The sequence below is a fragment of the Sciurus carolinensis genome, chromosome 9 (assembly GCF_902686445.1).
Source record: "Sciurus carolinensis chromosome 9, mSciCar1.2, whole genome shotgun sequence".
NCBI lineage: Eukaryota > Metazoa > Chordata > Mammalia > Rodentia > Sciuridae > Sciurus > Sciurus carolinensis.
The window spans coordinates 120,087,027-120,098,831 of record NC_062221.1 but is presented as its reverse complement, the minus strand read 5'-3'; the positions used below and the strand labels follow the sequence as shown (position 1 = coordinate 120,098,831).

Sequence of the window (11,805 nt, the reverse complement as noted above, 5' to 3'; positions counted from 1 at the left end):
TTGGAGAAAGCAAAAACAAATTAAAAAAAGGTTTTAATCTAGAAAAAAATTAGGATAAATAAAATCTTACCATTATGATATAGCCTGAATATCCTTAAAAATTATAACAAAAAGATATTGTGATAAAATCTTGTCAACATATAATAGAAACTCAAAATGACAAATTTTGTTTTCTTAAAGAAGTTTAGATAATTAGATATAATTTTAAGAGATCATCCCTGGATGAATTGGGTAAAACCACATGTCTTTGACTTAAAAATCTTTATATTTGTTTGTTCTCTTGTGAAATGAGAATAATACAGTCGATATTCAATGTCTGTTATGGCATCTATTATTTTAAGACTTTTAAATACTTTGAACATACATACTTTCAGACATTTTAATGTGTCATTAAAATGGGAGATTTAAAAAGGTTTTTCAAGAAATCATATGAAAAGCATAATTGATTATTTTATTCTTATTGTTTTTTCTTATTGTTTTTTCTTTCCAGATATAAAAGTATAATTGATTGTTGATAAGTTTGCTTCTTTTATATCTAATCTATTCTTATATAACATGTATTTTCTTCAACATTGAAATAAATCCTTTGTTCTTAGAATTGTATTTCTTTCATATTTTAATGTAAGAATTACAGTATTTTATCTCAAGAATATTGGAAAATTAATAAAAACATAGCTAAATATACAGCATTAGTTTACAGAAGATAAATATATTCAAATAACCACCAACTATTTCATTACTGATTGGTAAATAACTCTGTAAAACAAATTAACAGAAAAATAAGATGGAGAGATAATCATTTCGACTTGTCTCAGTTTTTAATTAACCACAATAATGGTAATAGAGCTATTTTCTCTTCTTCTTATAATCCCACCCACACACACACCCTGGCAGGCATGAATACACAAACAAAGCCGAATTGAGCAATAAGATTAATTAACATCCTCTAAGTTTAATTAATGTGCCATCTCTCTGTACCACCTCCACAAGCTAATCAATAGATAAATTCACAGTGCAACTTGTTACTCTGTGTTTTCTTTAAAAGAACAAATCCAAAGTATTTTTGAAACCTCATTCACCTTCTCTTCTAATCTACATCCCATTCATTTGGTTTTATAACAGGTATATCCCCATTCTCCTGGCAGAGATATATCTTTATAATGTGTTTTGATAGTTAAACTGAATACATATGTACACCCATATATACATACATAGCATACACATATATGTACATATATACACACACATAAATGTAATATTCCTGTCCACCAAAAAAAAGACCAACTTGAATAAATGCTAAATATTATAGATCTGTTGCACTTAAAGAATATCTGAATGTGAAGTTTACATACTACCAGCCTGTATACCCACATATAAAATGTGTATGACATTTATGCTCAACCTTAATTCATTTTCCTCTTATAATTAAGATTTCTGATTTGTAATTCCAAATTAGCAAGCTCATAATTGTTTGGCACCTGATCATGGCTTTCTGAGTAAGGTGGCATTTCCCTTTCTTTCTATACATTGGAAAAAAGACATACGACTTTTTCTTACCAAATTACAAAAGCAAAATTTTCAAGCTAAGAAAGAGAATATATTCATAGTGCATGAGTTCACAGGAATTTGTTTTTTGTTTGTAAAAAGAGTTCATCTAGACACTCACTTTCCTTTCATCCTATAATGCTTTATATCAAAAGTACTTCTTAAAACTATTTTTTAAATTTACTTTTTCATTTCTATAAGGCATCTGGCATGTTTAGATTGTCTAACACAGAGGTGTAATTAACTGCATATTAACTACAACTAGATAAGTGATATTCTTCTAATATGGACCTTATGAAGCCTCAAATTTCATCAGAATTCTTTTAATTGAGCCTACATGTGAAAATTAATTTTACTGAATCCCAGTTAAAATTCCTTATCAATGACCATAGGTTGAACAGATTAAAAATTTCCAAAGATTTAAGTGAATATTTTATAATTGTAGTTTTTAAATATTAAATAAATTATTTCTAATTTATCACCAGAATTGTAAGCAGACAATAATAGCCAGCAGTCAATTATGATTTACTTTGTGATTCATAATAAACACTATTATGCCTTCCAAATTCCCATTCTCTTCTCCTTTTCCTAATATGTTTTTGGAAGCACAGCGAACTTATCTAAAACTATTTACCTGCTTGACTCCATCACACATCTTGATGGATTGGCCACATGCACAGTTTTGGCCAAGGAGTACTAAAAAGTTTCTGAGAAGTATTTGAATCCTGATAAAGGCACTCAAAAAAATGTAGTTACTGAAGTCATGTTGTGATCATGAAGTATCTGTCATAAAAATTAACATAGAACATTATAGGGAGATATATAATAGATTTTTGAGCTCAATTTTATAAACCAGTATTGTAGGCTTCCTGTTATTTGTAGTAAATTAATAGAACCAAGCACATTGTAGTGCACATATCTTCACAATATGTTTAAGCCAGCTTTGACCTAAAGACCTGATAAGAACAATTAGAGGAGGAAAAGTGTATTTCAGGGCATAGGGTTCCAGAGATGTCAGTCCATAGACAGCTGTTTACATTCTCTGGGGCATGAGGTGAGGCAGGACATCAAGGGGGAAGAGTGTGGGGTAGGAAACAGGCTGGGAACCTGACTCCAGGAAGCAGAGTGAGCAGAGCTTTCCTCAAGGAGGACAAAGAAATAAACTCCAAAGGCACACTCCCTGGGCTCCTCCTCCAGCCCTGTTCTACCTGTCTATAGTTACTACCCAGTTAATCCCTATCAGAGGATTAATGCACTGATTGGGTTAAGGCTCTTATAACCCCAACATTTCACCTCCAAACTTTCTTGAACTTTTGAAGGACAACTAATATCTAAACCAAACCACAATAGCGCATAGTTAGCTACATTATCACCAGCAAATTTTATACTGAAAAAGGAAGAAGTCAAAGAAATGTTAATACATGGTCTAAGTTCCCCTAAAATAGTGAAAGAGAGTGGTAATGGAAATCATCTATTTATGTTTATTCATTCATATGTAATATTACATATACGACATGTAACATATACACATATTCATTGTGATTCAAACAGAAGAAATAAACTTTAGGTACCAAGAAACCATAAAAAACAAAACAAAACAAAAAAACATAAATTACATATCCAGGAGATCTGGCATGAGAAGAATTATCCTGAAATGTAAATCTATTACTTATGCCTAACTAATTCATAAGTTGGAAAGCATAGTAAATAAATAGGTTAGCATGATGGCTTTGAAGTTAGATTGTCTGTGTTTTAAACTTGCCTTTATAATATATCCTCCCTGAATTAAGTTCAACAAGTTACATGCTACATATTCACTTCTGGTGACACTCAGGTTCCTCATATGTAATAGGAGGATAATTAGAATAATATCCATCTCAGTTACTCTTGGGAAAAGTAAAATGAGCTCATACATGTGAAAAAGACTTACTTAAAAACATAAAATTATTAAAGAATGATATTGTTTACTTGTCTACCTATTTTACTGTATTCCAAAAATCCCTCACATTTGGAAAATTGACAAAAATAAGAAAAACTAAAGGGTTCTGGGACAAAATAATCTTCATAATGAGGTAATACTAAGTTAAATCTATGTAATTTATAGCACTGTCCTAGAGGATTTTATTACACATTTGATTTTGTCTGTCAGAGACATCCAGGATAACTAGTGTTTCCATTCATTCTAGAAGAATCTCTAATAATGTTTGTAAAGGTTTACAGAATTTCAAAATATATGTTTACCTAAATTCTGTGGGACATGCTTTTTTTCTATTATAACAATTTAAATAACCTGGATTAAAAAACATAATCAATAATGCACTATAACATACTAACTTATTATGCATAGCTTGGTCATCATTGATTATTAGACAAATTTTTAATGAATGAAATTTACAATGATATTTATACTTTCTACTTTGTTTTTGGCCTCACTTGAGAGTCTTTAAGTATAGTTTTATGTTATATCTGATTATTAAATGTGTGAGATAGCTATAATTTTCATAATCAAAATAGGATGATTATTGTATCCTATCAGGTAAGAGAGTGAAGAAATTCTATAATCTCAATTCCAAAATGGATTTCAAGAATCTTAGGAATCTATGATATAGAAACTATTCAAACTTATGTTAAGACAATGCACTGAAAATATTTACTAAATAAAATTTCAAATGAATTTGCAATTATTGTTCAACTTATACTGAGCTTTAAACTTTTAGCCCAAAGTAAAAAAAAAAAAAAGAGCTTAATGTTGGCTTATACACCAAACAATCCAATGTATTGAGAAAAAAATTATATCAATTTTTAAATTTTAAAATAAATTTCATACCACTTAGTAACTTAAGAAAAATTAAATTTTTAAATTTCTTAATCATTATGAAATTTCACAAACAGGGAAAAATCATACCCAAATTCTTAACTTTTTGCAAAAAAAGAAAGTTAAATTTATTTTCCCTTCAAGTGACAGGTTATATATCAGATATTTTTGAAAGCTTAAATTGAAACATTAGTGAAAAATATTACTTGTGACACAGTCTCTGAGTCATGATTTTTCAGCAATTAAATATAATTATCTGTCAGTGCTATGACAGTGAAAATGGTTTACCCTTGAGAAAAGAGCAAAGAAAGGATTATTCTTTTGGAAAGACTAATCTTAAAAATACCCTTGTTATCTAAAACATATCACTGTGTAAACTTAATAAGGTGAAAGTCAGATTGAACCAATGAGCAAATTACTTATAATAAAAACTCATTGTGTTGTGAAGATAAATGCACTATAGCACACTCTGGTCTATTAATGAGTAGCGAATAATTAGAAGCTTTATAAACCTGGTTTGTAGAATTAGGTTCAGACTCTTTTTTTCATCTTCTCTGTTAATTTTCTTTTTTTATTAATATTTTTATTTGTTCTAATTAGTTGTACATAACAGTAGAATGCATTTACACATTTTGATAGATCATACATAAATGGAGTGTAATATCTTATTTTTCTGATTGTACATATTATAGGATCACATCAATCATGCAGTCATGTATGTATAACAGATAATAATGTCTGTTTCACTCTACTATCATTCCTACCCTCAATATTCCTTCCTCTCCCTTAATATCCATCTACCTAATCTAAAGTAACTCTCTTCTTCCCTATTCCCCTCCCCTTTATAGTGAATTAATGTCCACATATCAGAGAAACCATTTGGTCTTTGGTTTTTTAAGTTTGACTTAATTCACTTACCTCTGTTAATTTTCTATGTTTACTTTCTATATTAAATTTCATTCTTTTAAATTTCAACATGGCTATATGATCTACATATATTCAGAATAAGAACAAAACAAGGAGGTCCTTTGACAGGAAGCAGGTGATCTCTTTGAACCCAGTTAGTATTTTTTGAGCAAAATTCTTCACAAGGCCAAGCCACCAGGATTTGTGATGGAGTCAAGCTGGGGAAGAGTTTTAGATGAGTACCCTCTCCCACCAAAACCACTTAGGAAAGTGTGGAGGAAGAATGTGTATTTGGAAGGTACTTAGGTCTTGGCACAGTAGTGCTTAGTCTTAGGCAATATTAGTTTCCTAGATTTAAACACATAGTGTAAATAATTCTGTGGGTATTAGGAATGCATCAGCAAATATTTTTATGGTAATGTATTATAATGAATAGTTAACGTGAATATTGTGTGCATGCACACACATGCACACAATATTCCTGTCCACAAAAATACAGACCAACTTGAAATAAATGCTAAACATTGTAGATCTGTTATATTTAAGGAGGTATCTGAGTGTGAAGTTCACAGTATACCTTGTTCAGTATGCATACCCACATATAATGTATCTGATATTTATGCTCAGACTTAACTCATTGTCCTCTTATAGATGATATTTCTGGTTTATGATTCAAAATTAACAAGCTCATAATTGGCCTGTTTGGCACCTGACCATGGCTTTCTGAGTCAGTTTGCATTTACCCCTGTCTCTGTACAGTGCATGAGAAGACATGAATTTTGCCTACCAAATTACAAAAGGAATTTTCAAGCTAAAAAGGAGACTATGTTCACAGTGCATATTACAGTGTTTTCTGAAAATCAGCTTTCAATATCAATGTTTTCCACCAAATTTTGGAATTATTAGGGCAATATTTCCTTAAACATTTGGTTTTTGTCTGCTCTTTATGTACCTTTTTTTCCAAAACTTAAATGCTTTTTCTTGTTAGATTCCATGATATTATCCCATAAATATTTTAATACTATTCATTTATCATCAGTCTTATTTTCCTTCTTGAGTTATTAATCTTTCCTAAAATTCAGTTAATTAAGTCCTCTGAGTTTAACAAACTGAACAGCATTGAAGAATGTATTCAGTTTAAACACAACGAAGACCAACCACCAATACCTAGTATCATTCTGTTAAAAGCTGTTTCTTGACTGGTCCTTAACTGGGTTTTTGCCTTGAACTTCTGGAAATTCCTCTAAGAAGGTTTGTTTTAGCATTTGTTTGGTAACACATCTTAGCATAATTATATTCAGATTATTTCCAGGATTTCTCTCTTGAACTCTGTTTTATCTCTAAACTATATTCTCCGCCAACTGTTATTGGTAAGGCAGTGTGTATTTGACTCCTCATGGCCTGGTTGGAGAGAGTAGAAAGTTCCCAAGGCAAGAAAACAACCACAGGCAGTTTTGTGGCAGTTTTTCAAGGTAAACTCTCTTCTGTCTTTATGCTTTGGGAATATTTACTAATATTTTGAGACTTTTTTTTATTTTATTCATAGAAGTGTTTATAGAAGTGTACATGCAACCACAGAATTGATGTATTTTGTTATATTTTAAAATGATGTACATTGACTCTACCTAATGTTTAAAAACTACACACAAGTCAGCTCAATACTTTTATATTCCATCATATGGATTCCTACTTTGGTTTCTAGCATACAAGTTAATTTCCACATGTCCTGTTTTCTTTTCTTTTTTCTTTTCATTTTTTACTGCAATGTGTTTACTGCAAATAAAACGTATTAGCCACACTCCTGGTACGCATAAACACTCACACTAACAGGTACTCAAGCAATGGCAGAGCTCTAAACAATTGATATTAAAAAAAAAACTTAAAGGTACCCAGATGCCAAGGATAAAATAAACAGTAATTAAAGAATGAACTAACCATCTGCACCACACAGATAGGACAAAGTGATTGAAATCAAATATACCTCCCCCAAATTTGCATTAAGGTGTTTTTGTTTGTTTAGCTTGCACACATTAGAATTATTACAGTAATTCTTTGTCATTCTAAATGTTAATATTTTACCCTCTAAAGAGAAGGGTCAGCAAGATAGAAATGGCAAATGCATCTCGTAATGTGGTACCAAGTCTGTTTAAATGAAGGCATGATGGGAACCACCACAGCTGTGGCTCTGGTATGAACTCCCCTTGCTTGTAAAAGCTTACTTGACCTCAATGAGTAGAGTAGAGTGTGGGGAAATATTCAACATTGGAAAGCTTTGCTGAAGATGATGATGATACAGATATTATATACTTATTTTACAACTGGAACTTGAGATGACTTTAAAAAAACATTTGTAAAAAAAAAAAGACAAAATTTAGAATCTGTACGTGGTTAACAGTCACAACAGAGGGTTTACCAGAGTTAGTATTGGACTTTTTGTTTTGGTTATTTTGTTTTTTTATTTGTTTAGGTACGATAATATCTCATAGGAATATTCATGTTTTCTGTCATAGGACTGTAAAGAAGACTTGAAAACTCTTTACAAGAACTTGTAAAGAGCTCTTGAAAACTCATGGGACCCTGGGCAGATCTGCATGTCAGCTGTAGAGTATTTAATGCTATAATCTTGAAGTGGAGCAGAAAAAACTGGACACCTGAGGAATTTTCAGGAAGCAGGTTTATTGATTGCAGCCAGTCTGTCCAGAGTATGGCTTGTTCAGGATTCTCTGGACAGAGATTTTGGAAATTTTTTGAACTTTATATGGTGAGGGGAGGTGTGCTTGGAGGTTCACACGACTAGTGCTCTTTTTTCCATCCCCTAGAACAGACACAAGTTTTACAGGTTTTTAACAAGGAAACAGAGATTATATATATAATTGAACCCATGGCCTTGTTCTTATGAAGCAAGCACTCTACCAACTGAGCTATGACCCCATCCCAGAGATAATATATTTTTGTACAACAAATTTGCAGACTCTATCACACCCTTCGTGTGCAAACCTGGCATTTATAAGAAAGAAGAAGCTTCAAACCACAATGCCTTTTGCAGACATCCTGCCTGCTGATACTCTTTGTAAAAATCTTTCTGACTGGAGGAGAAGCTTAATTATGGCAAGGATCTTTTAGATGGGAGTCTCTGGCCTGCTTCAATCTCTCAACTTGTTTGACCTTATCGGGGTTGGAGTTGGAAATGTAAAGCAGGACAAGGAGTTTGGTGTCTGATTTGGGGTGAGACATGTCTTCTCCAAGTTTCCCATAAATCTCACAAACATGTCAAAACATCCAAAGAAACCAGTATATTTATCTTTTTATCTTTGAACTCTTTGCGTCCATTCTTGGGCCTAGGGAGTGGTATCCTGAGGAATTGATGAGGAAGGATAGGGCTGCAGAGTCTTGATTGATTCTGTTGGTCAGCTCCTGTTCAAAACCTGGATCTTGCTGAAAGTCTACTATAGGTACACATGACTCCTCATGGCAACTGTCATCTTGTCCCATTGTGCTTCTTATACAGAAGCTGCAGGTCCAAAATGTACTGTGCCCCATTCAGGAGGTTCACGCAGCAGTAACCATACTGGATCTCCTTGAAGTAGAAGATGCACCCCTTGTCTTGGCTTTGGCATCGATGATTTCCATCACCTGCATGACCATGCCATTCAAGGCTTCCCTCTCTGCTGAGCCTGTTCCTCTCAGGAGGGGGAGGTATTTGGTGGGGGTTGGGGAGTGTTAACCTGCAGTCAAACACAAATACTTCCCAGTCAGAAACTCCCATTCCAGAATCTCCTCTCGCTGGTGGGCCTGAAACCTTATGAAGGAAGCAGGGAATTGCCAAATGGAGATCCTCTCTATGAATCTGTGTTGCCCTATCAGAAAGATTTCTGTAACTCTGCAATTTTGTGACTGAGCAAAACAGCTGTGCAGTCTGTACTGTAGGGTAGGTTTTTGTGTGGGTGGAACATGATAGCTCAGTGAATCTTACTGTTACAGAGATCGCTGATATAACCCTTCTTGTTCTGTTCATAATTCTCATTTAAAAAGCTGTTGCATCTCATAAGAGCAAAAACAATGAATGCTGTGAACCTCGGGACATTTCTTCCATCTCCCACATTCCCCTGCTTGGGTGGAGACACTTGCCAATGTGTGCTAACATTCTTCCAACAACCATCCAGCTCAGGGATCACAACAGTCCCCGCTCCCTTCCATGCAGACTTTCTCACCAGGCTCAAGGGCCTGTCTCCTCATTTCTTCCATGGTGCCCAGTCTAATCTGCCCCTGAAACAGGGGTTCACTGCTATTCCAACTCCTCAGGAAACTCTCCAGATGATTTCCTTTTTTTGTAAACATCATCATCCACCCTCATAAACCATTCATATTTGTCCAAGGAGTGATCATGCATGTACTTAAGCATCATAAAAGACTTCTTTGAGGGCAGGTAGGAATCATCCAGGCCCCGAGGGGCACTATTGGGATTGGTATAAATGTGTCTGAACCTTCACTAGAGAAGAACTCCACTTACCCAGAAATTGTCTTGGATCATGTTCTGTAGGTGGCCATAGCACGGGTCTGCAGGTATTTGGGGGCAGACATGACTCCCACAAAGGGTAATCTCCTGCCATGCAGGCCACCATCTGGGACCAAGTTATGTGGCCCAAGCTGTACCCTGCATGTATCCTGACGCCATCCAGCAGAGTCAATTTGGTGCCGGGGACAAAAGAGTAGCGAGGCTCTTGAATTTGGAACAGTTTATTGATGAATCAGTTTATTGATGAATGAACCTCGAACCTGGGGCCTCGAACCTCGAATCCCCGGCACTGGAGGAGAGCCGGCTTATATCCCCTCCAGGAGGTGAAGGGTAGGGCTGACGCCAATTATGCAAAGATTAGGCGAGGAGCTAGCTGCCCAATCATGGTAAAGGTCAAAACGAACAGGCATGATCAGGAGCACTGGGAACACCTGTGCACATCATGTGTGTGGATTTAATTGGATAGGGCCAATGACAAATCACCTGGGTGTGCTTATGTTAATCAACCTCCTCACCACCGATTTGATCAAAGCAACCTCTGGATGGCTGCCAGGCACCATCCCGGTGGCGCAGTCAGCACGGCATAGCCCCCAACAGTATCCCATGTTCTGTTTTCTTGATAGGACATTCCTTGGAAGAAAGTGAAAATATTTCAAATATTTTTCTGTGGCCCAACCTTTTTTCCTCATCACTTCACTCTTTTCTGGAAAAATCTCTTGCTGAACACAAGTCACACCTATAGACTTTAAATTGAATGGTCAATTTAAAGTTTATGATTGCCTGTAAAATTCATTAATAAACAAAACAAAACAAACAAAAAACCCACCAATAAAGAATTCTTAATACATATGGGACCATCTTTATTCAGTGTCCCAGTGTTTAAAATCAAAAACTGAGAACTGTGTTTTTATGGAGGTTAACTTAACTGTTCTTCATGACAAGATTATAGGATTTATTTAATAGAAGAGTCAAAATAACTTTTTATGCATGAACTACATCAAGTTCTTTTGCTTATTTTCTCAGTTTTACATTTAAAAGCTAAGGAATTAAAGATCTTCCTTGTTCATGTGCCTGCTGTGATCTCTGCACTTCCTTCATAGAACATCTAAGAAAAAATGTAGACTTCTCAGTGGGTCTGGTTCACTCTGGGGACTCAGTCATTCACTATCTCAAGGTTGTCACTCTCTCCCTTTGGGGATCTGGTCAGTCCTTGGGGGATGAAGTGTCCTTTAGGGAGAGGATCACTAGATCATGCAGTTTGTTAGAATGAAGCTTTCTCTCTTCTAACTTGTATTTAAAAAGCCTCACTGGGAATAAGACTTTGGATTCTCATGGTGAAGAGGACCCTCTGCCAGGGGCTTCCCAGTCAGGACCCTGAAAAGCTGCCCCAGGACTCCCCAGTTGCACGACCTCGGGTGTTGGTGTTTCTCCTGATCAGTGATGCATTTTCTTCTCCTCTCTCACCTTCTACTTTTGCTTTTACTTTTACATTTTGCTCTTCTTTCTGTGTTACAAAGTAAACACTATCTTGTGTAGAGTGTCACTATTGTCTATTGGATTCAACCTGTCAAATTCAGCTGCTGCACACATATGTAACTCTTAAGCCTTACAACATCATGATTCATTCTAGATCATTGCTTATATTTTTGTATATTATTTTTACAATGACAACAAAACAAAATGAATTGGTATTCTAACTCAGGAAAACAATCTAGATACCAGAACTGACTTTTAAAATGTACATTTTAAAAACTTTATATAATTATTATTCTTGTCCCAAAATCATTTTAAGTGAACAATTGAAAAAAATATATAGTCTAATAATTACTGATATATCTTAAAATTAAAGTATTATATGTATATGTATTTATATATATACACACACAACAAAGTTACATAGGTAAACATATTCAAAATTCAAACATTTACTAAAAGAAATAAGACTTTATTCTTATAGCTAAAGAATGGTGTGTACATTTGCAAGTGTATTTTCCTTGTTTAGTATAGCATTGGCTGATAATAA

General features: G+C 34.3%; 1 pseudogene; it reads right to left on the bottom strand.

Annotated features, from left to right (window-relative positions):
• Positions 1 to 7,802: 7,802 nt before the first annotated feature.
• LOC124993739 (chondroitin sulfate synthase 1-like) lies at positions 7,803 to 10,410 on the bottom strand (annotated as a pseudogene).
• Between the last annotated feature and the right edge of the window lie 1,395 nt (positions 10,411 to 11,805).